Source organism: Anser anser, assembly GCF_964211835.1.
Source record: "Anser anser genome assembly, chromosome: 1".
NCBI classification, from domain to species: Eukaryota; Metazoa; Chordata; class Aves; order Anseriformes; family Anatidae; genus Anser; species Anser anser.
Genome location: NC_139720.1, coordinates 206,948,662 through 206,976,334, shown reverse-complemented (window position 1 = coordinate 206,976,334; position 27,673 = coordinate 206,948,662). Strand labels below are relative to the sequence as shown.

Genomic DNA, 27,673 nt, shown 5'->3' with positions numbered 1-27,673 from the left:
ATGAACAGACTTGCTTTCATTCTATATGTCTGGTATTGCCAGGACACAGTGGAGCTAGTTAAGCCCTATCTGAGCTTTACATAAATTGGTAAGAGCAAAAATAAATACACTTCTCTTCTTCCTTGACATATCGGAAAGGCTGATATCAGAAAGGCTAGTGGTGTTTTTGTCTGTTTGTTTGTTTTGTTTTGTTTCATTGTTTGTTTGCTTGTTTATTTTTAAAAGGGAGCAGATATTTGTTCTTTAGCAAATATTGCTTAGATATTTCATAATGTAATTGGAATAGCTGCAAGTTATGTGGCATTCATAACACTTTATTTTTCCCTCTTTGGCCTATCTGCAACACAGTGAACAGTATAGTGGCTATGCATTTGAACCCTCAGCAGGACCTAGGACTTTCGGTATTATGGTGGTTTTACCCAGATGAACAGAAGAACTCGACCACAATTGCTCTCTAACTCCCCATCCTCAAAGAAAAAGGGGAGAAAATATGATGAAAAGGGCTCAAGGGCTGAGGTAAGGACAGAGAGATCACTCAATAATTATCATCATGGACAAAACAGGTTCAGCATAGGGAGATTAACGTAACTTATTGACTATCTACATCCTACCCCCAAGCAGCACAGGGGAATGGGGATTGGGGGCTGCGGTCAGTCCCTGACGCTTCGTCTCCGCCGCTCCTTCACGGTCCCTCTCTGCCCCTGCTCCCCGTGGGGTCCCTCCCACGGGATGCCGTCCTTCCCGAACTGAGCCTGGGGGGCTGCCCACAGGCTGCAGCTCTTCAAGAACTGCTCCCACACGGCTCCGTACCACGGGGTCCATCCCCCAGGAGCAAACTGCTCCAGCACGGGTCCCCCACGGGCGGCAGCTCCCCCCAGACCCCCTGCTCCTGCGTGGGCTCCTCTCCACGGGCTGCAGCTCCGGCCCGGGGCCTGCTCCTGCGGGGGCTCTCCATGGGCCGCAGCCTCCTCCAGGCCACATCCACCTGCTCCACCGGGGGCTCCTCCACGGGCTGCAGAGTGGAGATCTGCTCTGACAGGGGCCTCTTCACGGGCTGCAGGGGAATCCTATGCTTATGCTGAAAATCCAGGTTGAAATATTTGTCTCTGCATTGTACAACAGGTCAGACTTACTTTATACTATTCAAATCTCACAGAAGTGTGTAAGCTCTGATGTGTCCTGGCTTCAACACTCATACATCGATGAGTTTTGGTAGTCCTGCTGCTTATCACAGACACAGTACTTGCAGCCTTCACTGCAACAGAAGACACTGAAGACAAGAAAATGAAAGGAAAGCTTAAACAATGCAATGTCATTTCTGTGTTTAGTAACAGCATAAAGAGGAGCTTTGAACAGTTTTCCTAGTAAACCATGGACAATGAAATTAAAAATTGACTAGCTCTATCAAAAAAAAAAAAAAAAAGCTAACAGGTAAATGTCAAAAAATTGGTTTTGTTAAAAAAAAAAAAAACCCACTGGTGAACTAGAGCTATTGCATCAGATGTGATTTATGTACATGCATGACTTAGATGAAAACATTCATATTTCAGTACCAAAGATGAAAAGTATTGACATCACAATCAATGGTCCAGTTTACCAAGAAGAAATTCTTCTTTGAGAAGAAAAAAAATAATAATAATAATACTGAACAGAAAGCAGTGAGAAATCAGGAAGAGCCTGGAATTGCATGAGCCTGAGAATCAGTGGGAATCAGATCTCTCTGAGACACCTTCCACTCTATTAAAAATAGACACGAGAAACTAGTGCATATTAAAATATCCTTCCAAATTAAGATTTGTTTTGTATCACAGCTTAGCTGCCCACAGAATCAGGGAACTAATCAAGTAGGAGTTGTGTACATTTTAATCTGTGAGATTCTCCCTTGATAGGACATTTCGGCATCCCTGTGTTGAAACTGCTTAAAGTTCTACTTGGTCTTAAGCATATGCCTAAGTCATGTTAAAAGCTAGGAAGATTTAGATGTGAGCATAACTCATTGTTACACTGATACAGACTTAATGGACCACAAGACTTATCTAACATGGATTAAGTCGATAGAAAGACCTCTGTTGATTGTAATGGTTTGTAGGTCATGGTCTAGATGCATCATGATTTTTCTTCCCTCACTTTTTATAGACACTGCAGTACTTTTTCATTTTGCCAAATGTGTTTTATGTGCATCCCTGCTGAATGGATATTTTAATTCAGAATAACCTCCTATGTGCTCTTTTTGCCAGCGAAGTCTCTAAGTACCACAGCACAGGACTGAAAATGTTAAATTCCTGTCAAAAAATTGAAACACATTATCAGTTTGGGCTGAAGTTCCTTTATAACAATCTCCAAAAATTACTGCTGCAGGTACAGACTGAATATTTTATTCTGTCTCTCTATTTAAACCCATCTGGTTAACATGATTAAAGAGGCATAGAAGGACTTGATATTATAAGGTAGGTATTTACTGCACACTTATTTACCTGTGTACTAGACTATATACAAAGCCTGTAAAATAAAAGTTTTTATAAAGGCTACAAACATTAAAAAGTAGTTTAGATATTAACAGTAAATTAAAACACTCAAAAAAACTTCTATTCACTGGTTATATTGTACTTCCACTTAGTACTATATTAGCCCCCCATTCCACATGAAAAGTGAAAGTCAACAGTGATTCCACAGAAAAAGTGAAGGTCTGAAACCAAAGGTCTTAAAATTGCAGGAACATTTTCCCTACTGAATGGGTTTCCTGTGAAGTTCTCAGTGCTGAATGTGCAATTGAGTTCTGCACTGCAGAGGAGCAATTTGCATCCACAGACAGATTGAAAAAGAATGTTTTGGCATGAGTTTCTAATTAGTTCTCCTTGGGCCAAATTTGTTCTCAGTTGCACTGGTCATCAATTTTGCTATTCTCAATTTATACAGGGGAAAGTGAAAGAGGAAATCTGCTCTCCTAATTCTGTTCTCATTTTCATACTTTATTGACAAATAACCTGCAACAATCTAGATGTTATTGAGCTTCCCCTGCCTGTGATTTCCTGAGTTTTATTAGTAACACTTTTTGTAGGAGTAGATTTGATTTCCTTCAGCGTAAGCCTACTGCTCTGAAATTCTAGGAGAGAAGGAAATCCACTCTGAAGAAATCGTTAGTTGGTCCTCTACAATGCTGAGTTCCCACAGTGATTTGAGAACATATTTTCATTTTAGCCTTGCAGCTCCTCATCTCCTTGGGGTTCAGAAAATATAGCAGGCTTCCACAAGACCTGTGCAACACTGAAACTTGCAGCAAGATTTAAGAACAGTTTTCATTTTAGGCGTGCAGTCTTTAGACTCACAGGAATTGGGAAATATGGCAGGCTTAGCTGTATGGCTGCAGCTCCAGCTCCCAGAGTTATTTTTGGTTTGTTTGTTTGTTTGCTTTAGAGAATATAATTTCTGTTCTTCAGGCAGTTAAGACTTCCAAAAATATCAAACACAAACTTCTAGTAAATGCTTGCATATTCATAATTACCCCAGTGATGGAATTAGAGCTTTCATTCTAATTCCAAGGTTTGGAGATATACAAGACATCAGAAGAAAAACAAACAAACAAAAAAAAACACTTCACCTTTGATAAATAAATAAATAAATAAATGTGGTAAGTAGATCGTGACACCCACTGGCAAAAAAAGCAAATGAGAGAAATCATCACATGTGAGAAACTTCACATGGCTACAAGCTGAAAGGAAAATAGAAGTCAGAAAGAATCAGATGAAGCAAGGGTAGTGTCTCCTAGGATTTTATACATTTAGGATCTGATATACTCTTGCTCAGTTGGGTGAACAACATTATACTGCTGATGGCAGTGATCAAAATATTCAGAGCCTGAGTTCAGGTCAAGTAGAAACCCAAGGATGTGTTTGGGCTTATCTTCAATGATAGCACAGGAGTTAAGCACTTCCACAAAACTGAGAAGGCTTGCACAGAACTGAGGAGGAAAGGCCAGACCAGAAAGGAAAACCACCAGCTGCAGGTCAGTGAAGCTCCAGGAGTCCCAGCTGCAGTAGCACTGAAATGAGGGCTTCAAGTTTGTGGTACATTTGTGGACAGCACTGTGGGTGTTTGCTGGTGCACTGAAGGCCCATGTAGAGCTCAGACTATGGAGACAAACTATGGACTAGGGGTCCACTAGCAAGTTCGATGGTCGCCATACTAGAAGGCCTACCCCTATTTACGTTGTTTGTCTTCCCTTGCCATGCAATAATTTTATGGTCATTGTGTATTCATGTCACTTTTCTTTGAAATGTATCCTGTTTGCCATGGCTTTAAAGCACAGAGGACTTCAAATCTCAACAGAGAGACATGGAGAGAGGCTGTTAACTCTTTACACTTGTATTTTCTGACTCTGTATCTGGAGCCCAGTTAAACAGGAAAACTATGGATTCCTTGTTTTCAAGTACGTGACAAGTGTCTACGTGCTTGCACCCAGAATCACAGAACCATAGATTGGAAGGGACCTTTGGAGGCCATCCACTCCAAAATCCTGGATCAAAGTAGGGTCTATTTCATACTTAGATCAGTTTGTTCAGGGTCTTGTCCAGTAACGTTCTGAACATTTCTAAGGACATATATCCCACAAAGTCTCTGAGCAACCTCACCTAGTGTTTGACTGCCCTCACTGTGGAGAATATTTTCCTTGTAATCTAATCAGAATTTTCCATACTGCAACTTGTATCTGCTGCCTGTATAAAAGTCTGATTTTGTCTTCACCAAAACCACTCAATATGAAGACAGCAATTAAACGTCCCTTCCGCCTTCTCCTCTCTGTACTGAATGAATCTAAATCCCCTAGTCTCCTCTCATGTGCCATATGTTCTTGTCCCCTAACCATCTTGGTTGATGCTGTTCCGAATTCCCTCCAGTACATCAGTGCCTTTCTTGTACTGCTGAGCCCAAAAACAGACACAATGCTCCAAATGTGTTCTTTCCAGTGCCAAATAGAAGGAATAATCACTGCCCTCAACCTACTGGCTGTGCTCTTACTAATGCAGCCTGGTATGTGGTTAGTCCTTGTTGCTGCAAAGGTACATTGCTGACTCACATCCAACTTTTTGAGCACCAGGACCCTCAGGTCATTTTCTCCAAAGCTGCTTTCTATCTAGTGAGGCCCCAGCTCGTGCTTTTGCACGTTCTTATTCTACACAAAATATAGAACCTTTCTTTTTTTTTTTTCTCCTTTTTTTTCCTGAACTTTGCACAGTTTGTAGAAAACCATTTATCTATCACATTGCTACCCCTCTAAAAAACAGCCCTGCCATTAAGCAAGCTGATTATTCCTCCAGTTTGAATTTGTTTTAAGTGTACTCCATCTCAATTTCCAAGTCAATAATGACACAAAAACACATCAACTCGGTATTGACCTCAGGGGAATGTCACTCAGAACTGGTCACCTGTAGGATTTCAAAGCACTGACCTCTACTCTTTGAGTTTGGCAATCCAGTTATGTTGCCACAGTTTATGTTCAACACATCTGGTACATGGACTATACTTGGCCACCTGCATACAATAAGAGTATGGATAAACAGACTAAAATCAAGTCTGTGACATCAACTAATTTTCTGTTATCTGCACAGTTGATTATCTCATTGTAGAAGGCATGCCTGGCCTTTGGTCAAGCCATGCTAAATATTCACAGTCACTTTTCTGTCTTTCACATGCCTGGATCTTCCATTAAGATTCGATAAATAACTTTCCCAGGGACTAAGGTGAGGCCTGTAGTTTCCCAGATCCTTCTTTTTGTCCTTTTTGATGATTGGCATCACATTTACCTTTTTCCAGTTGTCACAAATCTGCTCTGACTGCTTTAACCACTACAAGACAGTGGCCTTGCAATGACATTGGTCAGCTCCCTCAGCACTGTTGGGTGCACCTCATCTGGTCCAATTATCTAGTTAATTTGAAGTCCTGAACTGGAACAGAAAGACTAATATCAGATTGGCATTTTCCTCAGTAGACCCACACTTATAAATTTAGCATATGACCTCAGCCTTCACCACATTGTTCTTCCTGTATCTATTCCATCCTAATAACAAGCTTCAATTTATATTCTAGTTGTTTCCATTTCTTCAAAATTGCCATTACCTGACCACTTGTTTAAAGGTAGGATTACTTTCCATGCTTCAGAAATGTGCAACTCAACTGAAAGTTTGACTGGAAAATTCTGTATTCCCTCTTCTAGATCATAGAGAAGCTGCACACTTGCAAATATGATAAACCACAGCAAAAAACCTTTCTCCTCCCTAGTCATACAGCTATGCCCTTTCTTGTCCTCCGAGGCCTATAAACATCATCTCATCTGCAGTCCACTAAGCCATTAAACTCCACAATTAGTGGGGCTATGATTCTTTCCTTCCTTTCATTTTTTTTAACTGTTAATGCCACACCACAAATACACTTGCATTAGAGCTAAGTTTATTCACTGAACTGAAAAATCAATGTGTTCACATCTAACTGACAAGCTTAATTTGAGCAATCTTATACATCTAGTAAGACCACTTTTCATATAGTTCTTTCCACACCCGAATCTCAGATTACTCCAGGAAAAAAAAAATCAGTATCGTCTTTACATTTCAGGTAGCTAACATGAACCACAGATGCTTAATCAAGTATACCAATAGACCAGAAACAGAGCAAGAACAGTAGTGCAGCTCAACTAAGAACTCCATTTAATGCTGTTTCCCTAGACTGCCTTAAAGTAATTCTCCAAGATACATCAGAAGTTTTAACTTTGAATTTGTAATTCAGATACTGTGAAGCACATGGACTTCTGTCCCTCTAAATCAATTGTTAAAAATTTGAAAGCTATTCTGGGCAGAGAATCTCTCTTCCTACCATTTTCAAAGCACCTAGATTACCCCTAGGTGTCATACAACAAACTGGATGTGATAGGAATAATACATTAACTTCCCTGATCATTTTTTTTCCATTACCAGTGCCAACCAGAATCAGAAAAAAAAAAGAAAAAAAAAAAAAAGGACAAAACATTAACCAATGAATATGTATTGTTATTTTAACTCTACTAGCCCAAACAAACCATCAATTATTTTTTTATGTGCAAAACAAATTAACTTTAATTTACACTGCATCGCACACTATACTGCAGATGAATGTTCTGTCATGTCTACTGAGATTACTCTGCAGTCATCTGCCAGCAGTCATGTGTTAGGTAATCAACGCACCAAGAAAACTCCATGACTCTGAACATGAGCAGTGGCTTCATGAAATTCACACCTTTACTGTGATAGGTCACTCATGTACCCGTAGCTGTGACACACAGGTGATCAACATAAAAATTATTCAGGACATTGCCTGCATATAAGTTTAAGACCAGATAAGAACAATGGAGAGGTCAGAGATAAGCCAATAAAACATTACCAGGACATGTGCCAGGCGACACCCTATGTGGAAGAGTTAGACATCATGTAGCGCAAAAAAAAAAAAAAAAAAAAAAAAAAAAAAAGTCAGAAAAAGTCAGAAAAAGTAGAAAAATTAAATAAAATGTACTGAAATTGAAAATTTTAGGCTATATTATTAGTAATACTACAGCAGAATTCATAATTATAAAACTTCAAGAGTTAAAGGTGAAGTTCCTCCCATGCTGCCTTCTCACTAGCATGCATGACAATATAAATTGACATTCTGCACATTTTGTCCTGTGGTACAAACCTGCTCAAGACCATTGATTGTTTTCATACATCTTAGATGTATATGATACCTTCTTTTGTTTGAAACATTTATAAGAAAAATAATCTAAACATTTTCAAAACAAATAGGCTGGAAAGAATAAGTAAAAAAAAAAAAAAAAAAAAGTTAACTTCTACAAAAACTGAGTACCTGCCTAAATGCAACCAAATATGTTCATGCTTACTTAATGCAAAATACGACTCCTGAAGATATGGAGGACTTTATTATTTTTTTTCTTTTTTCGATTCTATTTAGTGTCTCATAAGCAGGAATTTGACAGCTATGAAAATACACTCTACAAATTAGAGGTATTAAAGGCCACTCACTGTCTGGCCAGCCTGTCTCTTTATTTGACTGTTCATTCCCACTCATCTCGTAATCACAGTGCGTGTGAATTACTTTTGGAAGAGTTTATTGTGGAAGGTAATGAAACTATAAATCTGCAAGCTGTTTGATAAGGTTCCTGGACAAAAAAAGACTCAAACAACTGTCACTCTGACTGTACCACAGAAAAAGGCCAAACCTTTGTCTTTCAGATTATATATCTGATTATGACATAGATACTTATATGCCTGATCCTAATGGTTATAAATTTGCAATTTTTATTTAAATTTTTAATGAGAAATCTTAATGAGAAATTATGTCTCATTCTTACTCAATTTATATGCAACTTACAAATTCTTTCTTCCCTGTGAATGCTACTAATGTTTTTTTCAAATAAAACTGCCCTTGACTAGGCCATTAGATTTTTACTTACGCTAGATTAAAATTGGTGCATTCCCTATGCCAAAATAATCATTTAAAAAGAAAAGGAAGCAGCCCACTTTTCATCCTTCCAATTTCTCTTATATTTGTAAGATTTTTATTTGCTCCACGGAAAACGCAGCTGCTTCAGGATGAGAGATGGATTTTGTAGACTGAAAACAGAGCCCTCTGCTTGGATGTCAAGCTTTTCTTCCAGAGTACTTGGGCTCCCTAACTATTTATTGTAGATCCCGTGCAGAATGAATAATTGTTAACAGAAAGAAAATCAGAGGAAGGACATAAGTTTATCGGCAATTTAAATAATAGAACACTGACCTATACTGTAGGTAGATGGTGCTGCAAGGACACACAACATAACTTCTGGGCTGGAAAGTCATCTATCTCTTACCAAATTAATGTTTTGTATTATTTGCAAGGTTTATATAAGCATAAGTGGTTCAGTATCTATATAACTTTTCCCCCATTTTGCAGCTGATATCTCAGGACACAGTGGACTGTGTACCAGTGATGTCAGCGCAGACAATGAGAAGTCTCAGAATAGTTCTGTGGTCTTTCAGCTCAGGTTATTTCTAGTTGGGGTGATTTCTTCCGCACTACACAAAGATATCACAGAAGTCATCAGCCCACAGGGACCCAATTCATTTAAGAAACTGAGTAAGGTTTCAATCTAAGGTGCTGTCACACACATGAAGGATCTTCTTAATTTCACCTTCAAAAACACTTCAACTGAAGTTCAGCCTGGGTCAGAAGGGAGGAAAGAATCTTATTTTTTTTGTTCTGACTTCATTTGCCCTCCCTGTCTTTGGCCTGACAACACAAGCAGGCTTCCAGAAAGGTGTCAGTTCCATTTCACTGAAGAGGTCAAGGACTGAAAACAAAGACCAGACTAACTTCTCACCTCTGCTTGTCCCTTCCAGATTTGTGCTGTGACACAATGAAGGATGAAGACCTTCTACTGTCTTTGTGTACATCCATAGATAAAGAAATAATCTTATTTTCCTGTAATAATGCGCTGAATAAATTTCAGAGTACTCTAAAACAAACTTTTGGATAGTGACTTCCTAACAACAATTCTATTTTCACAATTGATGTGCACATATATTATTCTGAAAGTCAAACATCTGATATTAAAGTACAACATAAATATATAACCCAGATCAGGAAAACATGGTCTGATTTGAGGTGGTTAATCAGCTATGTATCCTTCATAGAGCATAGCATGACAGTCAGTGATGAAAGGGGGATGGGAAAAGAGGAAGGGAAGAATCTTCTAACTTCTGTTGTCTTCAAACAAAGAAAACATGCATATTAATTCTTCCGATGTGTAAAACCAATCATCTACTCTTCTACTCATCACACAGATAAAACAGAAAATTATCAATGAAACTTATTTCCAACTTTTTTCTTCTACACATTTAATATTGTTCCTCCACAGCATTATAAGCTAGTAGATTCTAAATTCATTAAAACGAGTTGCTTTAAACCAAATAAAATAAATCTGCACTTAATAGACAGTCTTTATGATCACTGCAAGTGACATTCGTATACCTCTTCAGGTCCTATTTTCAGGGATACTATTAGCACGATCCCATAGAAAAACTGAAGAACTTTTTCATTTTTGACAGGCCATATGTAACATTTGAGTCAATATAATTTAAAACTACCCACAGACATCCAGTAAGCATACTTAACATGGAAAAGCACGATGTTTTACTTCCTTACAGATTCAACAATCTATGATGTTAGCTTATTTACAAGAATGAAGACATGGAGGGCATCCCCTGGTTGTAGGTTATTTAGTGGTTGTGGCTATGCATGCAAATGGAAACTGCAATATTTGAGTGGTCTATTCTGTGTACTTGCCACTAGTGACACACAGATGTACAAGGAGAAATAAACTGTTCCTGGAAGAATGACACAGCTTACCCGATCCTTTTTCTGCATCCCTTCCATACTGCAGGACTACTCAGGATGTAGTGCAAGGTACAGCTTGGAAGTACGCACATGGATCACAAAGAACTGCAAGACAGCAGCAAGTGTCAGGTGCTGTACAGCCTCAGTTTCATTCATGTGAGGAATTCCTAACAAAAGCCTCTAGAAATAATCTGAATATTAGCTTTAAATGAAGAAAAGTTTAACATTGATAAAAAATCAGAAGGGATGCACTAAGCAGAGAACACGTATTTCAGGAAGGTGTATGATTATAGAGAAAGGTGACCTTCTACTTGGATGTGTATTTCTACAGGCTGAAGAATCCCTGCATTTCATGACTATTTCTGTATGTTTTTAATCTCCCTTTTTTTCACCTTCCTTACAGATTTCATGTGTAGCCATAAGACAAAAAATATATTCTTAACACTCAGCTGTATGTCTAGGAATACTACAGTAACTCTGATATTGTCACGGTTACATATCCAACTAAAGTAAAAAACATGTTTGACAACCGCTGCTTTCACCCCTTTCTGCTAATTAGGCCCTACTGGATTTCCAGCTGGATTCCCCAGCTGGTAAGAATCAAAGAAGCCAACAGAATGCAAAACATAAATAAAAATCAAAAGTATCAAACTTGGTAATAAAGGTCAAAATTATCATTATTTGTATTTTTCTCATATTATCCTAGAATAATGGTGAAAATATCTTATATTTTAGCTTTTACCCAAATATAATGGAGATGTGATAATAGTTGTATTATATGGCAGATAATTATTTGCTGTTACAGCAACTTTTGTGTAAACCTCTGGTAAAGAGATTGAAGAAGCAACAGCAATCATAGTACACTTGGAAGTTGCTGTGGTGTTTGTTTCTTCCTTGATGAACAGCTGCTATAGCACTTTACACCATTAAAATTGTTTAGTTAGTTTCTTAAATGCTGAAAGCAATTTCTGCAAGGAATTAATTGCCTCTCTAAAAGCTTTAATGATTTTTTCTTATTTTACATTTCAGAAATACTTTCACCAGCTATAGATTGAAGACCAATTCTTATAGTGTCAAAATTATGCATTGACAATGACAGGTCAGTAAAATTCTGCTTATCCAGCAGGACAAATTTCATTGCAATAGTTCAAATTCCTGCTAAAGACATGCTTCTCTCTGCAGGCAGGAGAGTAATCAAGGCGGGGGTGGGGAGATGGAGGGGGGAGAAATCCAACCCTGCCATCTGGCTGAAGAAATTTACCTTTCTGAAGAGGAAGGACAGGATGATCAGCACAGTTTTTGCTATAGGATGAACCCATGAACAATTCATTAGCTGTGTTCTCTATGATGAAGGATATCACAAAATCTCTGCCAGGATATATACTTAGACTAAAATTGCTAGGGTGTGCTTTTCTGGGTCAAATGGAATCACAGTTTTGACTAGCTTTATTTTAGAAGAAACTTCTGTCTCATGCTTGAAAGAGTGTAATGATAAACTCTCTTTCCCTTTAGCACAGTTCTTGGCAAGTTCACAGCAGTCCTCAAGGTCCTTTTTTTTAATTATCTGAGCTGCAGCTAATGTTTCCCTAGGAACCAAGCTGGAAGAAACATCTGACAAAATGAGGTAAAACACAGATAAACTCAAAATAAAGTTCATATTTTGTTTGAAAATTATTTGGAACCATATTACATATATTGTATGTAGCACATACAGCAGTACACAGGAATTAACATTAGGTATTAAGACCCTTTTGTGAAAGATGCTGTTTTAATATATTTCTTGCTTCTGAATGCTTTAGAAATACATTCTGAAAGACACAAGATGGATGCAGACAGGAGTACATGTAGGAAGAAGGACTTCAGTGGCTGGTACAAGTGTCATTGGTAGGACTACTGAGTAGTCAGTGTTTTAGTAGGCATAATATCAAAGAAAATCCTTTACAGAAGATTCAACAAAAGCAAATACTTAAATTCAAAATGCTACCTTCCCCAAACATGAGAGAAACCATAGACACACCCATGAAGTTTATTATTAGGTTATAAACTCAAGATGAAAATAGCATTACTGAAAAATTCAATACATCAATTCAAACGTAAACAGCAAATCAGAGATCAACAGGGAAAATTATTGCTTACAAAGGGATCTATGCAGGGGCAGGTCTGGAGTCCAGTATTAAGAGTAAACACTGCAGTTTAAAGCAGTCAAGTCTTTACTGCCTTTACTAACAAAAACTATACTGCATTGGTTCGTGGCACAGAAAATAACCCCCAATTAAAAATACTAAGACGGAGTAGGTTCAAAAGGTATATTTGCAACAGCTGGGAGGGAAGAATTAAATTCTACTGTCAAATTCCTCTAAATTTAACCTAGTGGAACACTTACAGTTTTATAAAGTAACTTTTCCTCTAATTTTCATGTATTATTTGGAATTGACTGCCTACTGTTAAATACGTCTTCAGGATTTCAACACACTACAGTAACTAAATCAACCTCGCAGCATCCCTTTGAAGAAAGGAAGAACTTGTATTCATCAATACAATTAGGTTCAACAGTGAGAGATCAAGGGTAAAGTTCAGCTTACTTTCAAGAAATCCAAACATAGCTGCCTAAATTATAAGATATTCCTAAATTCCCAATATAGTCAACAGAGGTCTTATCAGTACAGTTCTGGAACCTGGAGAGCTGACCAGCTAATTTCCTTAGGCACCTTAGATAATCTAGATCACCTTAGACAACCTTAGAGTATCTAAGGTGCTTCAAACAGGCTGGCAAATATGGCATAGGACTTCTGGTAGACACAGACTGTTTGGGATCTGGATTGCTCTTAAGGCTCTGCTAATTTATTAGGTAAGAGTCTGACTATTGACCTGAATGAAACATCTGAGGTGTTTGCTCAAGTGAAAACAGTAGCTCTCAAAGTCAAACAGCAGGCTGATGGTAGTGACTCCACTGGAAAAAAAAATAAAAAAAATTCTTTCCACCTTCAGCTGGACAAGGGTGATCATTTAACAAATTCAAATTCACAGTGTTAAAAGCAAAACTATGGTATCAGTTCAGGAAAATTATTTCTGTACAATTACATGCTGTGCAGCCATTTGTGAAAGTGTAAAGTCAGCTTAAAGCAGAGAAATTGATATGTCACCATCATTGATAGTGGCCTAATAGAAGACAAAGGACAAAACTCAGATTTATGTAAATGTTACCATTATCCTCCCAGCTACAAAGTGAAACTTGCACAACTATTTTTAGTTTTATTTTTACTCTGTTTTTTAAATAATATTTATTTTATTTTTTGCTGGGCAAAATATGGTCTCATATGCCCTATAAAGTCCAGTGTAGGAATGGCAAAAATTAGGTGGCATCTTCAAAAAGATTACCTATAGATTATTCAACTCATGAAAAACTGTAAATTGACAGAGCTACACACAAAACTGATTCTTTCGTGCTATCTCAGTGAATTTAATATCAAAGCAATTAGATTACAGATTACTCTTTTTGTTAATTTCTTCAGTGGTAAAATGATTAACTTATGCCTCCCCCGTGACATGCAGTTTATCTCTCCAGGATCCTTTGACTTCTTTTTTCACCTTGAGGAGTATATTACTTTGTCAGTGGTATAGTGGAAAAAAAAAGAAAAGGGAAATATATGGCAGAGCTGATTCTATACACATCATAACTATGTCTACAATAATGTACAGTATTCCACAATTCCTTTTAGCAATCAGTACCCTGAAAACATTGTTCTCCAGAGGGGCAAAGCTTGCCCCAGTGTGAAACAGCAGAGTAAGGTCTGAAAGTTACTAATGTTCCTACTTCATGACACTCACTTTCTCTATTAGTCTTACATACCACACAAGTATTCTCTTTTATAAAAAGAGTAATAAAGATACAGCTAATGAAATTTTAGCACAGTTGTTTATAAACCTAGTTTAAAGCTGTTCTGAGGAAAATGGATTATCCAGTTGTCCATCCAAGCCCAAGGCAAGAAAAAACTATTATGTTATTCATAACATCTGTTTGCCTAAATTCTTTAAAACCTCCAGTGATGCAGATTTTGCTGCTTCTGTTAACATTCCTTAGCTAGTCTACCTGAAGTGTTTTCCTAAGGCCCAGTCTAAATATCCCTTGATGAATACTAAGCTTATTCTTGTCCTGGATAATAGCATAGGGAATTTGGTTATTAAACATGAAAATGTCGGTACAAAGCTTGAAGGAACTGTAGATGTTTTAACCAATTTTGTACAATTTACTAATTTCCATTTTTCATCTTATCTGAAAATGGTTGTCATGTCTGTCTGCAGTTTCTCTTCTCCTAAGCTAAACTCCTGGTTAAAAAAATGTAATTTGATGATAAATTTAATAACTGTACTCTCTCGTTTGTCATCCAAGACAGTAAAAGTGTTGTTCAAAAATACTGAAAAACAAAACAAAACAAAAAAGTATACCATATTGCTCTATCTTGCTGTTGATAACATAGTGTGAAACAGTTTCTACGCTGTAAAATGATAGTTTAGATAACACCTATATGTAGGTCTTGATTTGCCATTGTTACTTATTTTGAGACAGTCATTATAAGCCTGCTGTCCACCAGCAGCTGGCCTATAGAATGACAAAACTCTTCCATAAAGTCCAAAAAATACTTCTGCTGTGTGCAGGTAGTAAATATTCCTAACAGCTATAAGATTTATTTGGATTTAGGTCAAGGAATAAAAGATAAAGCCAGTTTCAAATCTTTCTAACTACTTTAATTAACACTTCCCCTTTGCACAAATCTGATGCAGACATGCTGATCTTGAGCTGGAATGTATATATGCAGAGGTGATACAACTGATCACCACTGAAAGTGAGATTTATATAAGCTATGTGCAACTGTTACTGAGTAGGTGGCATTAATTTGTCAGAAACTTTTGAAATGTCCTTTTAAAAGCCAATCAAATATCCTTTTGATATGTCCATTTAATTAGAAGCTGAAAAATTGATCCTTATACTGTTGTCAGGAGCAGATTGCATGCAGGGATTGAAATACATTTGATTGGCTGCTCAACATGTAGCTTCACTTCAAGCAACAATTCTAGAGCACAGATAATTGGTGCCCTGCAGCTTTCCCCACTGAAAATCAATTGAATTTCCATTACATTTCAATTGTCTTGCAGTGGGAAACCTACAGGGTTTCGTTGGTTTGTGTTTTTTTATTACCTTCTGCACTAGAGAATAAAAGTTTTTAATGCTTTTCCCTAGGTAATCTACTAGCAACACAAGAAAATAATCAATTCAAACAATCTGCTCTCCATGAAACTCCCTTCCCAAAAGGGCAAGTAATCTCCTCCTATATTGTACTAATTTTCTCATACTTCCAAACCTCGAATCAGCCACCATGGTCTGCAGTTATTTCTGCAATTGCTCTTCAACTACTACTTCATCTGTAAATATTTTCACAGAATCACAGAATGGTTGAGATTGGAAGAGACCTCTGGAGGTTACCTTGTCCAAACCCTCTGGTCAAGCAGGGACACTCAGCACCATGTCCAGATGGCTTTTGAAGATACCCAAGGAGGAGACTCCACAGACTCTCTGGACAACCAGTGCCAGTGGTCCATCATCCGTACAGTAAAGAAGTGCTTTGTGATGTTCAGAGGGAATCTCCTGTGCTCCAGTTTGTGCCCATTGCCACTTGTCCTGGCACTGGACACCACTGGGCACCATGCTCTGTCCTCTTTGTACCCACCTTTCCAGTATACACATGGATAAGATGCCCCTCAGGCTTCTCTGCAGGCTGAACAGTCCCAGGTGTCTCTGACTCTCTTCATAGGAGAGATGCTCCACTCCCTTGATCATCTTTGTGGCATTTCACTGGACTCTCTCCAGTATGCCCAGGTCTCTTTTGCACTGGAGGACCCACAACTGGTCCCAACACTCCAGATGCAGCCTTACCAGTGCTGAGCAGAGGGGAAGGATCACCTTCCTCAACCTTCTGGCCAAGCTTTGCCTCATGCAGCCCAGAAGACCATTGGCCTTCTTAGCAGCAAGGGCACACCCCCAGGCCCTTTTCTGAGAGCTTCTTCCCAGCTGGGTGGCCCCCACCAGTTAACCCAGTTTCTCCCAGGTACAGAACTCTGCACTTCTCCTTGTTGAACCTCATGATGGTCTTATCAGCCTCATTTTTCCAGCCTCTCTGGGTCCCTCTGGATGGCAGCATGACCCTGTGGTGGATTGGCCACTTCTCCCAGTTTTGTGTCATCTGCAGATATATTGAGGGTGCACTCTATCCCATCACCTAGATTGTTAATGAAGATGTTAAGTATGACTGGACCCTGGGGTACTCTGCTCATTACTGGTCTCCACCTAGACTTTGTGTCACTGACTACTACTTTGTGGACCAAGCCATTCTGGCAACTTTTGATCCACATCACTGCCTTCTCATCTAGCCCACACTTCAACAGTTTCTCTGTGGGGAGCCCTGTCCTTTCTTTAATCACAACTCATAAACTTTTGGTCAACCCCAAGCAGAGCTCCATGCGCTGCTCATGGTTTTGGCTTGGAAAAACTTAATTTTCTTCGTAGAAGCTCAAGTGATGCTGTATTTTTGATTTTTGATAAAAAATAGTGGTGATAGCACACCAGTGTTTACCTGTCACAGAGTAGTGCTCACACAGAGCCAAGGACTTTCAGCTTCTGGTGCTGCCACCAGCGAGGTCCCTGGGGGTACACAAAGAGCTGGGAGGGGACACAGCCAGGAGCTGACCCAGACTGGACAAAAGGATGTCCCATACCGTGTGGTGTCATGCTGAACAATAAAAGCTGGGGGGAAATGAGGAAGGACGGGGACATTCTGAGTGATGGCTTTTGTCTTCCCAAGGAACCATTAGACATGTTGAGACTTGCTTTCCTGTGAGTAGCTGAGCACCTGCCTGCCAATGGGAAGCAGCAAATTAATTCCTTCTGCTTTGCTTGCACATGCAGATTTTCTTTACCTAGTAACTTGTCTTTATCTGAACCCACAATTTCTCGTACTTTTACCTTTCCAATTCTCTCCCTTATCTCACCTGGGGAGAGAAAGCAGGTAGCTGGGTGGTGCTGAGCTGCCTGCTGGGTTAGGCCACAACACACTTGAGCTGGCCACTGACGTAGAGGGTGATATATACAAAGCTGAATGCACGACAGATTGAAGCAAGTTGAGGCTAATGCTTAAACTACCAACTTCTTGTATTCTTTTTCTATTTACAGCAACCACTTTCACCTTTTTGGTTTTGGGCAGAGAGGGCATCCATGTGGATTCCTTACTCTTCTTCAATCCCAAATGGCCAGTACTGAATGAAGTTCTTACAGTCATAAAAAGAAAGTTGGAATAATGTAGTTACATCTTATTGGATACAGATTTACCAAGCAGAAGTATACATCCATGGCTTTCCTTATTTTAGTGACAGTCTCTGGAAACAGAGCACAGTGATATTTAGCTATCTCATCAGAACAAACACAGGTGGCATTTGGGAAATAAAGGGGGAAAAGGAAAACTTATGCTTTATTAGATCAGATCTAACTAAAAGGGATTGTTCTTTGAATGGAAAGCTGTTTATATTAACAGCAGTCTCCTATGTTTATTCTGATATTGTTACATGACTTCAGAAAAGTCAGGGGAAAGGACAGCATTATTTTGAGCTTTAGTTGGGTAACAGAATTAAAGATTTCTGTAATAAAGATAAATAAATAAATGAATAAATAACTTATATAATCTTGAAATGAAAGTTCCAAAAATGTAGTTCTGAAACTTTACCTTCAAGTTTATGTTTGATATACATCCGATATTATATTACTTATTGAATATAGATTTGATCGATGCAGTCTTTCAATGTATATGAATTTCTCTTCTTCGTCTTTTTTTAAGTATTTTTTAACACTTCTTCGCTGATCAAGTTTATTACCTGAAATGCCACTGAATGTTGATATTTTAGAAGAATATGGATTTGCATTATTCCTGATCTCTTAACAATTTTTGACATTTCAAACAGCAGAGTCAAAAAGTAAAAGATCTTGGCACTTCTATGAAATGCTGCTCAGAAGTATTTGGGCACCAAAAAACATCAACCAAATGTCTGCCAATACCTTCTGATATAAAGAGACATTATCTGTGACTTTAAAAATTTCACTTAACATTTTCGAGTTACGAATTGTGTTCTAAATGTATTCTTCCCATCTAATGCTGATTATTTAGATCAAACATTTGCTTCCACAAACTTCAGATATGTGCCAAATTCCAAATTTAATTCACAAAGTGTAACCAATGACATACTAATGGATGGTACATTAATATAGCTATAGAAACAACATTACATTAATTAGAACTTTGTAAATGCTGTAATTAAGATATTCAGTGACAGCTGCCTTTCGTGTCCCTTAGCTTCACCAAGAAATCTCGCAGCACTACTTACTTTGGAATTGTCAGCTGCGCGGATGCAGGAAGAGCCATCTGTTGGCATTTTTTAAATGTTAACTGACAGAGGTTCCAAACAATTGCTTCTAATACTTAAAAAATAAATAAATAAATAAATAAATAATAAAAATTCTGTATCTACTTTGGCAAAATTTATGTCATTAGCACTTAAAAATGCATGGCATCTTTGGCTTCAGATCTGACCAATACACTCTACCAACTTAGGATCAGAATAATACCATTGCTTTCCCATATGTAGATAAAGCACTTTAATGCTCTATCCTTGGTCATACTAATAAAGCTTTATTACCCAAAGGAGATACGGTCATCTAGTGAAGGCCTACAAAGTTACTCTGTGGTTACTTGTTCTTCCACTTTGTCAAGACGAGGTGTATATTTCCTTACATTTGGGATTTCCATGGCTTAAATACAGAGATCATTTTGATATCAGTCTTACACGATCCTTCTGTCTTTTCTGTGACTTTAATATCTTCTTAAACAGGCTGTCTTTCCACTCAGTGATAAAGGAAATGCACAAAGTTGCCAACACCCTTGTATGTTGCAATATTTGCTTTCATGTTCTAATTTCTTACTGATCTCAATGAACTTTGCAATGGACTTCTGCAAGAATACTTGTTTGTCAGCATGCTTCACACCCCCTCAGATCTAGCTTTCCTACTCTATTCATTTAGTTCCACTATACAAAACCATTTCCTTGTGAATAACATTTCTCCTTCCTTGATGTTTACACCATCCAAACAATCTGTTGCTGTTATCAAACCTGAAGGAATAATGAATTCAGTGAATTACACATTTTTCCCTGTGTCAGCAAGCAGATGGCAAAATTCTCAAACTCATTCATCATTTGAAATTATATTGGAGGAGCCTTCACTTTTGCTGTGTGGGAGCTACCTGAATGACAGACTTTCTGCACACTGACATTATCAAGTAAGTTAACTCCACAGTTAACTCCTGTGTCCTAGTTCACCAGTCACTGACAGCACAAAAACATTAATTTTCACCTTAAATCTTTTGTGGAGTAAACTATCCTTCCCCTCAGCAAAACCCCATGGAAGCTCTTTGATAGTTTCTTTCAAGGACAACTTGTAACAGCCAAATATGGACAAGATGGCATCTGATTTCCTACACCCTACATGGTTTTCCATCGCTAATAAACCAGGCTTTGGCTGCCAACTCTTTTAAAGAAACTGTCTGGAAATCATATCTGATCCGTACAGCACATATGTTCAGAACCATGCAAGAAAAAACAACGTTCTGGTGGCCTGCAGCTCAGATGTCATATCATTTCAGACACTGTAATGAAAACCGAAATGACAAAGTATATATACTTTAGGGCCACAGGGAGCACAAAAGGAACTCTAAGAAGCTTCAAGGTTGTGTTGTTTAAGGCATATATGGCTGCAGTACTGCTGAATTTACAGAGTTTTCAGCAGAGTGGATACAACCCCTCTGCATCACTTTGTCTTGAGAGAGAGCATTTAAGATTGTGGATGTAGCCATTAAGCCTCAAACACATGAATCTTTTCACTCATCCAAGGAAACATTCTGATTAATTTGACAGTACTTGACAGTGTAGCTTGTCAGGTGGAACAAGAGCAACTTCTCCAGTTCTTCCACTGACAAAAAGTAGTTGGGGCATGACTGGAAGCCCGCATAGAGGTGTATGGGATATTTTTGACTTTTATTCTACCAGGCACAGACAAATTAGGGCAAACTTGTACTTTCTAAGGTAACTTCTGAGTTAGTACAATTTTTTAGGACTGTGCCCAAAGATGCAATAAAGTCTTTAAAGAAATTCATTAATAACGTCTATAAAACATAAATAAATCACTGTGAAATAATCCTATTGAAATGTAACAGCAACTTTGCATGTCTAAGGATATTACAAATTGCTTGTAAATCTGATGCTGTGGTGTTTATAGCAGCCGCTGATTTGTAGCAGCCCACGGCACTCTGATGAAAGATTTTTTTTTAAAGAGGCTAATGGCTAGAACCCAAAAGAGACCAATACATCTCAGAGACTAAATTTTCAGTGCAGACCCCTGTAGTATAATCTCAGCCCATGAATTATGGGGTAGTGGGATTCCCTGAAAAGCATGGAGATATTTGTTCATCACAGAAAAGGACATGCCAGTCTACAGAGTAAGGAACCACTGAACTTTGTCATAAAAGCAGGTACCTCAAATCTGAAACTAATCTGGGACCAACCGTCATGAATCCTTTCCCAAAACACAGTACTTAAGCTCTTTCCCTTGGGAAATCTGAGAAAGATTTCATTCATTTATTTGAAACTGCTCCTCATGCTCTCTCATTATTTAGAACAGCCCCTTAAGAAGTGGCAAACACAAACTTAATTCTTTTTTTTTTTTCCCTGAGGAGTTTGAATCTAGTGAATCTGTTTCTAAAGAATCTAACTGACTAGTTCCAGACCATGAAGGAGGTCAACTATTCATCAATATTTCTTCATCCAGTGACTTTTTATGATAAAGCATATAAACCTTAGTTAAAGGAAAAAAAAAAAAACAACAACAACAAAATAAAAACTAGGTCAAGGAATAAACCCTACTCTAACTATGGGGCTCCATAATTATTTTCATACTCTTTGGCTTGGTGAATCCTATAAACTGCCCAGAATGAAACTGCTTCTCCTGTGTATCCTTAGTCCCTCTTTGCCAATTAGAGTATAGCTGCCCTTTGCAAGTTGGGTGATGTGGGTTCACAATTGAAAGTTGGTTGCCAAAACAGGTATTCTGATCCCTAAATATTAGGGATTAAAATGTTTTGTTTTGTTTTGTTTTCCCAAGCTAGATAAGAGTACAAGTGCCTTTACCTTGAAGCTTTACAGGGCTTGGACATCATGTAAGTATGGTTGCACATACTTTCCACTCTGAATCATTTCTGGTCTTGGTGAAACAGAACTCTTTTTCCAAGAAACATGGTGAAAATGTTGATGTCTATAGGTACCCATGGAAAGATTAATCTACAGCCTGAGCTGGCTGTAATTGATTAGAAGTCATTTTAATGACAATTATCAGAGCTCATGATTGAGCATGAATACAGCAACTATGAAAACTCCAGTCCTGATCATAAGCAAATTGATTGTATTCTTCTCTCTTCCATTAACATGGAATGTATCTATAGCATTGTGCTCAAACTACACAACAATATAAAAATGCTTTAATTACCTCAATGACATCTTTTGAATTATAAGATTTAAAAGATTTGTTTGTATGTTTGTTTTTAAAAAAGAAATCCTGTAACCAATGGTATGTACTTTTCATTAGCAGCATTACAAAGATGCACACAAAAGGGCTTAATCAAATTACATGCCTTTGGATCAAAATTAGTAAATCAATAAACCACTATGTAAAAAATAGAAAATTCTTCAGTAAAATTTATGTCAAAGACTCAGCATTGTTTCCATCAAAACAAGCAATCAAATGAACATAGCAAACACGCCACAAGCTTTATGAGCTTCCATTTATAACTCATTTATTCATGTTTAAAAATGGAGCTTTGTAACATAACACCATTATACCCTGAAATGCATTGTTAAATCAACAATTCACAATAGTAATAAAGCAAAACTTTTATCCATTTGAAAAACTTTTGCAATAAGTTTTAAGATACTTTTTAAACTTTCATTTTTGACACCTTCTGCCCTTTTACATTCTAAGTATCAGAAAAAGAAAATCAATGTCTTTTTTTTTTTTTTTTGTATAACAAGGAGAGTGTATAATTTAATGGGAAAATTCAGCACCCAATCAATTAAAGGAATTCAAGAAATTCTGGGCATAAGTATATTTTTATTAACACTACTGTAATCAAATCATTAGAAGATATTCACCTGTTTGAATGTTTTGCTGCAGAGTGGTCTGGGACCTAAGCTTGAAAATTGTTCTAAGCAGCAGAAAAATGTAGAAAATTTCTTTCTACTGAGAAGGTCTTGCCTTACAAGGCAATCATAGAAGGAATACTCACATGAGGAGGTTTTTCAGGTTTTATATTTTCACACATATTAATGACACTGTTAGAGGACTAAAAATCCCCGCCCCATTTCATAGCAGAAACTGATTATCTTGGAACTAAACCTGAAACTAATTTTCTTTTCTAATTCTCCTCTTCTAACTTTCTTCCTCAGAGAAAACTTGAGGATACAAGCAATGATGAAGGAGATTAAATGGGTTTAGTCTGACTTTGCAGAGCAACTGTTAGGGATTCCAGATTTTACTGTTAGTATTAAACATATTCCAATGAAACAAGAAGGTGATAGAACCTTGTCCTTGAGGGATTAATGGATAATTTCAGAATAATTATCCTTCCAATTCACAAGGCTGAAGGAAAAAAAAAAATAAAAATAAAAAAAAAACACCTTTTAATCAAATAAGGAGAACTTGGTTAGTTATTTGACAGTGTTCTCTGTTGGTTTAGGCTAGACTGCTCCACAAATAATCTTTAATAATATGATTGCAAAATGAAACACACCTAAGGTCAGTATAATCCAGAACCCTGGTTTTGACTGAAACCAGAAGCGGATGCTAAGAAGAAGGGGCACAAAATTCAAACAGATAGATGAGAGAAAATGCAGCCTCTGCACTCAGGTGTAACTTGGTTTCCAGCAAATAACACCAATCCTGCAGCACAGCCTGTCACATTCTTTGCAATCCCTTCTAACATTAATTAGAATATGTCCAAATACAGTCTGATAAACATCAGTGTAACACCATTTTTGTGAGTCTTCCTAAGTTCTTAAGTCAATAAAAAAAGCAACAAGCAGTCATATTTCCAGACAACCTCAAACAGGGAACTCTTTGGCCCAGGAAAACTGCACTTGTTCGCTAGCTCAGTGACACTTGCAAGTGTATCCTAGCCATTTACATCCTTCCCAGGGGAAGAGCTAAGAGAACCTAGCTTTTATAACTCTTATGCTCCAACATATAAACCAAGGGGATATGAAGCATGACAAGCTGCATAGCGGTTGCACTGTCATTATGAGATTAGAAAATCTTCAGGTAAGAGTATGTTTAGCTATAATACATACAGTGCCTGGCAAAACAATGGGGGAATAATAGGAACAATCAAGTGATATTATGGTATAATGTGAACTAAAAAAGAATGGTGTAACCAGCTTTGATATCCAAGAATATATAATACCTTGTTAAATAAACTATTGAAGTCAGGGAGGGAAAAAGATCACTTTGATCTGGTCAAAGATCAGAAGATAAGAACAGAGAAAGAATTGAAATATTTTAAAAAAATATCTAAAATGAGAAAACATGCTATTCCGGGAATAGAGGACTGTTTCATTTCACTGTCTTTTAGTTTATTTAAGCACTCAATATGTTGAATATAAGAAGAAATAAAAGAATACAAGAAGGATTCTGTATTGCCTTCCCTTTATATATAGCATGAGTCATAAAAAATGTTCTTTACTAATAATTCATTATATTTTTGTGAAAATAAAGCTCTGAGAAAAATGTTTAGCTTTTTGCATCAGCCCTTACAATGAAGAAGTCTTACATTAGAAAATTACATCAGCTTTATTCAATCTAGTTTAAATAATTGATGTAAAACTGTTTTATACAGCTGTTAGATTGAATTAGACCCTAACTTGCTAGACATTTCTATATTTTGCCCCCCCCCCTTTTTTTTTTTTGTTTTGGTTTAATTCCCTAACCATAGTGGGGGTTATTTATGAGGAAAACCAGCAGTTTTGTTTTTTTTTTTGGTTTGGTTTGGTTTTGGTTTTATTTATTATTAAAATGCTTGATACATTCCCTGGTTTTCAATTCATTTATTTACTTGATTTTTTTTTTCTTCTTAAATTCAGTTCTAAACCAAAAGTGACAAGAAAAAAATCGTGTATTTTAAAATGATTTCCTAAATTTCCTCAAGGAAAGTGTTATATGCTATTGAAAGTGCTTGGGTCAAAGTCTTTGAGGAGATTTCAGCTTTTTTCATCACAGGGTAAAGAAAATAGAAATGCTTGAGTTTTCAATAGTAAATGAAACACTTACCTGAATACTCAAAATGGCAGTTAGCGTTGCAATTAACATCCCACTTAATTAGGATTTTCAAATGGTTAACACAGATTCAGAGGCCTTTAGGTCCAAAATCGTCAACTCGTTCTCCAGGCAACTCAAAATTTATGAATATGCAAATTGCACTGTAAGGTAAAGGTTTCTTTTGTAATTCAGGAAATTAATAGCATACAGGAAGCTAGGTAGCCTGCTGCACTAGGGGAAGACGAGGAGGCACATTTGTTTGCTCTTAATTTAAGGTAGCACTGTATTGGTTCTAAGTCCACGCCCAAGTTTGGAAGAAGTAGAAATATTACATACAGCTACTTTTGCTTCCCATTTGCTTCCTCTTTGACATAGATAATGCCTAAAAGAAAAAGTGTTTGTCCAATTACCTGGGTCACCAAGGTGATACAGGGGAAACCATAACTCTATCCATTGTCTTGCTGAAGGGTTCAGGGAGTTCAAGTTCATTGCTTGTATTTAGACACTACCATCTAACCATGTTTAAAACTCCTGATCTTCATTTCTTTAGTGCTCAATTACCACCTTTAAAGATGTGTTAAGTCTTATCTTAAATATATGTTGGAATAAATGTATAATGATTGTGAGGCCTTTGGACACTATCATAATGAAATCCATAAAAATATGAACTCCACAGAAGTGTCTCTTTGCTATTTTCTCTCCTAACATTCTCCAGAACTTCATTAATAAATATTAATGCTATTTTAATACTTAAATATGTTCCACCATGTATTCCGTATACTTTTTACTTTGGCACTTAAGCTTCCCTTGAAAAATTACAATGAATTTCTAAATACTTCCTCAGCACATCCTCTCAGACCAAGCTGTTATAAATTACTCTTTTAGCCAGAAAGAATTAGTTTATTGAGTAAGCGATCAGTAAGCAAAACAGTGCTGGGCGGCTCGGGAGTCCATGCTCCTCCAAACGGCGCACCCCCCCTTTTTCGCAGTCCCCTTTTATCATCAAGTTCTTCCGGGGTTACGTAGCCCCTTTCTAGTACTGCAGCTGCGTCAGTTGTTGCTAGGGGGTCATCTCTGGTCCCTCTGGTGGTTGCGCGGATGAAGGTAGTAGTCTTTCTCTGCTTGGTATGTGGTGTTTTCCCCTCCTGAATTGGTCATGTTAGTTTGTCTTAAGATAGGGCAGTGGGTTATTGGTTTGGCAATTATATTATTTACACAAAGTTCTCTAAATCTTATGTCCAAGACATCAACAGGCAGGATATCTCAAGGTTCTTACCGCCACCTGGGTGACTCCTTTTGTTCCTTCTTAATATAGCCATGAGAAATAACGAACAAACATTCTTTACACATCACACAAGCAAACTATCATTATTTCCCATTTTACTGTTTCTTACTGTTTTAGTTAATATCCACAACATACCATCCAGAGTACAGGTAATTGATAGGTGGTTCATTCAATTAGAGGTGTGCAGCTTGCTGAATGATATTTTATAATTATCTATGTCACAGAGCAGGAAAAAGCAGATTTTTATATATATATATATATATATATATATATATATCTGCGTTGACCATAAAATTCACAACCTATTCCTTAGAATTTACAGATAGTATTGATTTCTAGAACCAGCTTCCACTAAACAACTCTTAGGACTTTTCACTTTATAGAATGACCTGAAAAACAGTTGTTTTCTTTCTTATCCATTGGTTAGTTTCTAACAACTTTAAAAATTTACTGCCTCTGTTTCTTAGACATTATTAAAAATGCAGGGCCCTGTTTCCAGCTTGACATAAGGCTGTACATAAAAGCTTTTCAAACTGTGTGGCTAAGAAATACTTTATTTGTGTTCATAATACTACAGATATTTGTAACAAATGTTTATTTATTTGAATTAAGTAATTATGATAGCCCAGCTGTTCAAGGATTTAGCCAAGAGTTTAATGGAGAGTTAATTTTACAGTACTTTCTTCTGAATATATGAAAATCCTACTGTAACTGCCATTTGTTCCTGCACATTTCTGAATCTCTCTACTCATTATAATTCCTATTAACACATCAAGCCTAGTATAAATCTGAAGAAGAGAGTTAAATAGTCTATGTATTAGAAATATAATATATATATAATATATATATCATAGACTGTAACATAGTCTGCTGTGTGAACTGTGGAAGACACTTTCTTTGCTTCCAGCCACCAACTGGAAGTGAGCAACTTCCTGCACATCTGCAGCTATGTCTACAGAGGTAATTAACACAAGAACAACTTGGGCTGCAAATTACATGTTTTAACTATTCAATTTCAAGCACTTGAATAGGATGCTTTGGAGACTTTTTTCTGGCTTCTAAAGCTGTCTCGGTCAGAAATGTTTTGCTCCAGATTATGCTAGACTATGTGCTTTCTATTAAAAAGTGTCAGTAATTTTGCTTAAATTAATTTGTCCCAGATTAGTTTATTAAAGTAGATGTCCCAGAAGAATAGTTTTAATGTCCTTATAGCTGTCCAGTGGAATCAAAAAATGTGGGTAGCTGATAACTGAAGTTATCAAACAAATTTCATAATAAATTCATGACCAATCCAGAAACAAATATGCTTCATCTATGAATTGTTTTAACTCCAGTCAGTTGGGTTTGAAAGCACCCAGAAATGAAATTCTAGACAGAACTATCCAGGAAACACATCTATTTTACAGTGCAGGTAGCCTGCCTCCTTGCAAAGGACAGATGCATTCTTCCATAACTCCCTGAAAAATAATTCACAGAGCCGCTTGTCTTATTAAAGTACTGAAGGATTGCAACCCAGTCTTAATCCAACATATAAAGAGGTG

At 37.3% G+C, this 27,673-nt stretch overlaps 1 long non-coding RNA gene across 2 annotated transcripts; it reads right to left on the bottom strand.

Annotated features, from left to right (window-relative positions):
• LOC310892806 lies at positions 1 to 25,820 on the bottom strand. 2 transcript variants are annotated; one of them, XR_014578467.1, is made up of 3 exons: positions 24,860 to 25,820; positions 10,405 to 10,497; positions 1 to 2,282 (listed from the first exon to the last, which is right to left on the bottom strand). It is a non-coding gene; the product is annotated as an uncharacterized lncRNA (long non-coding RNA). The 2 variants fall into 2 exon arrangements; XR_014578468.1 differs by having other exon boundaries at positions 1 to 1,270.
• Positions 25,821 to 27,673: the final 1,853 nt, after the last annotated feature.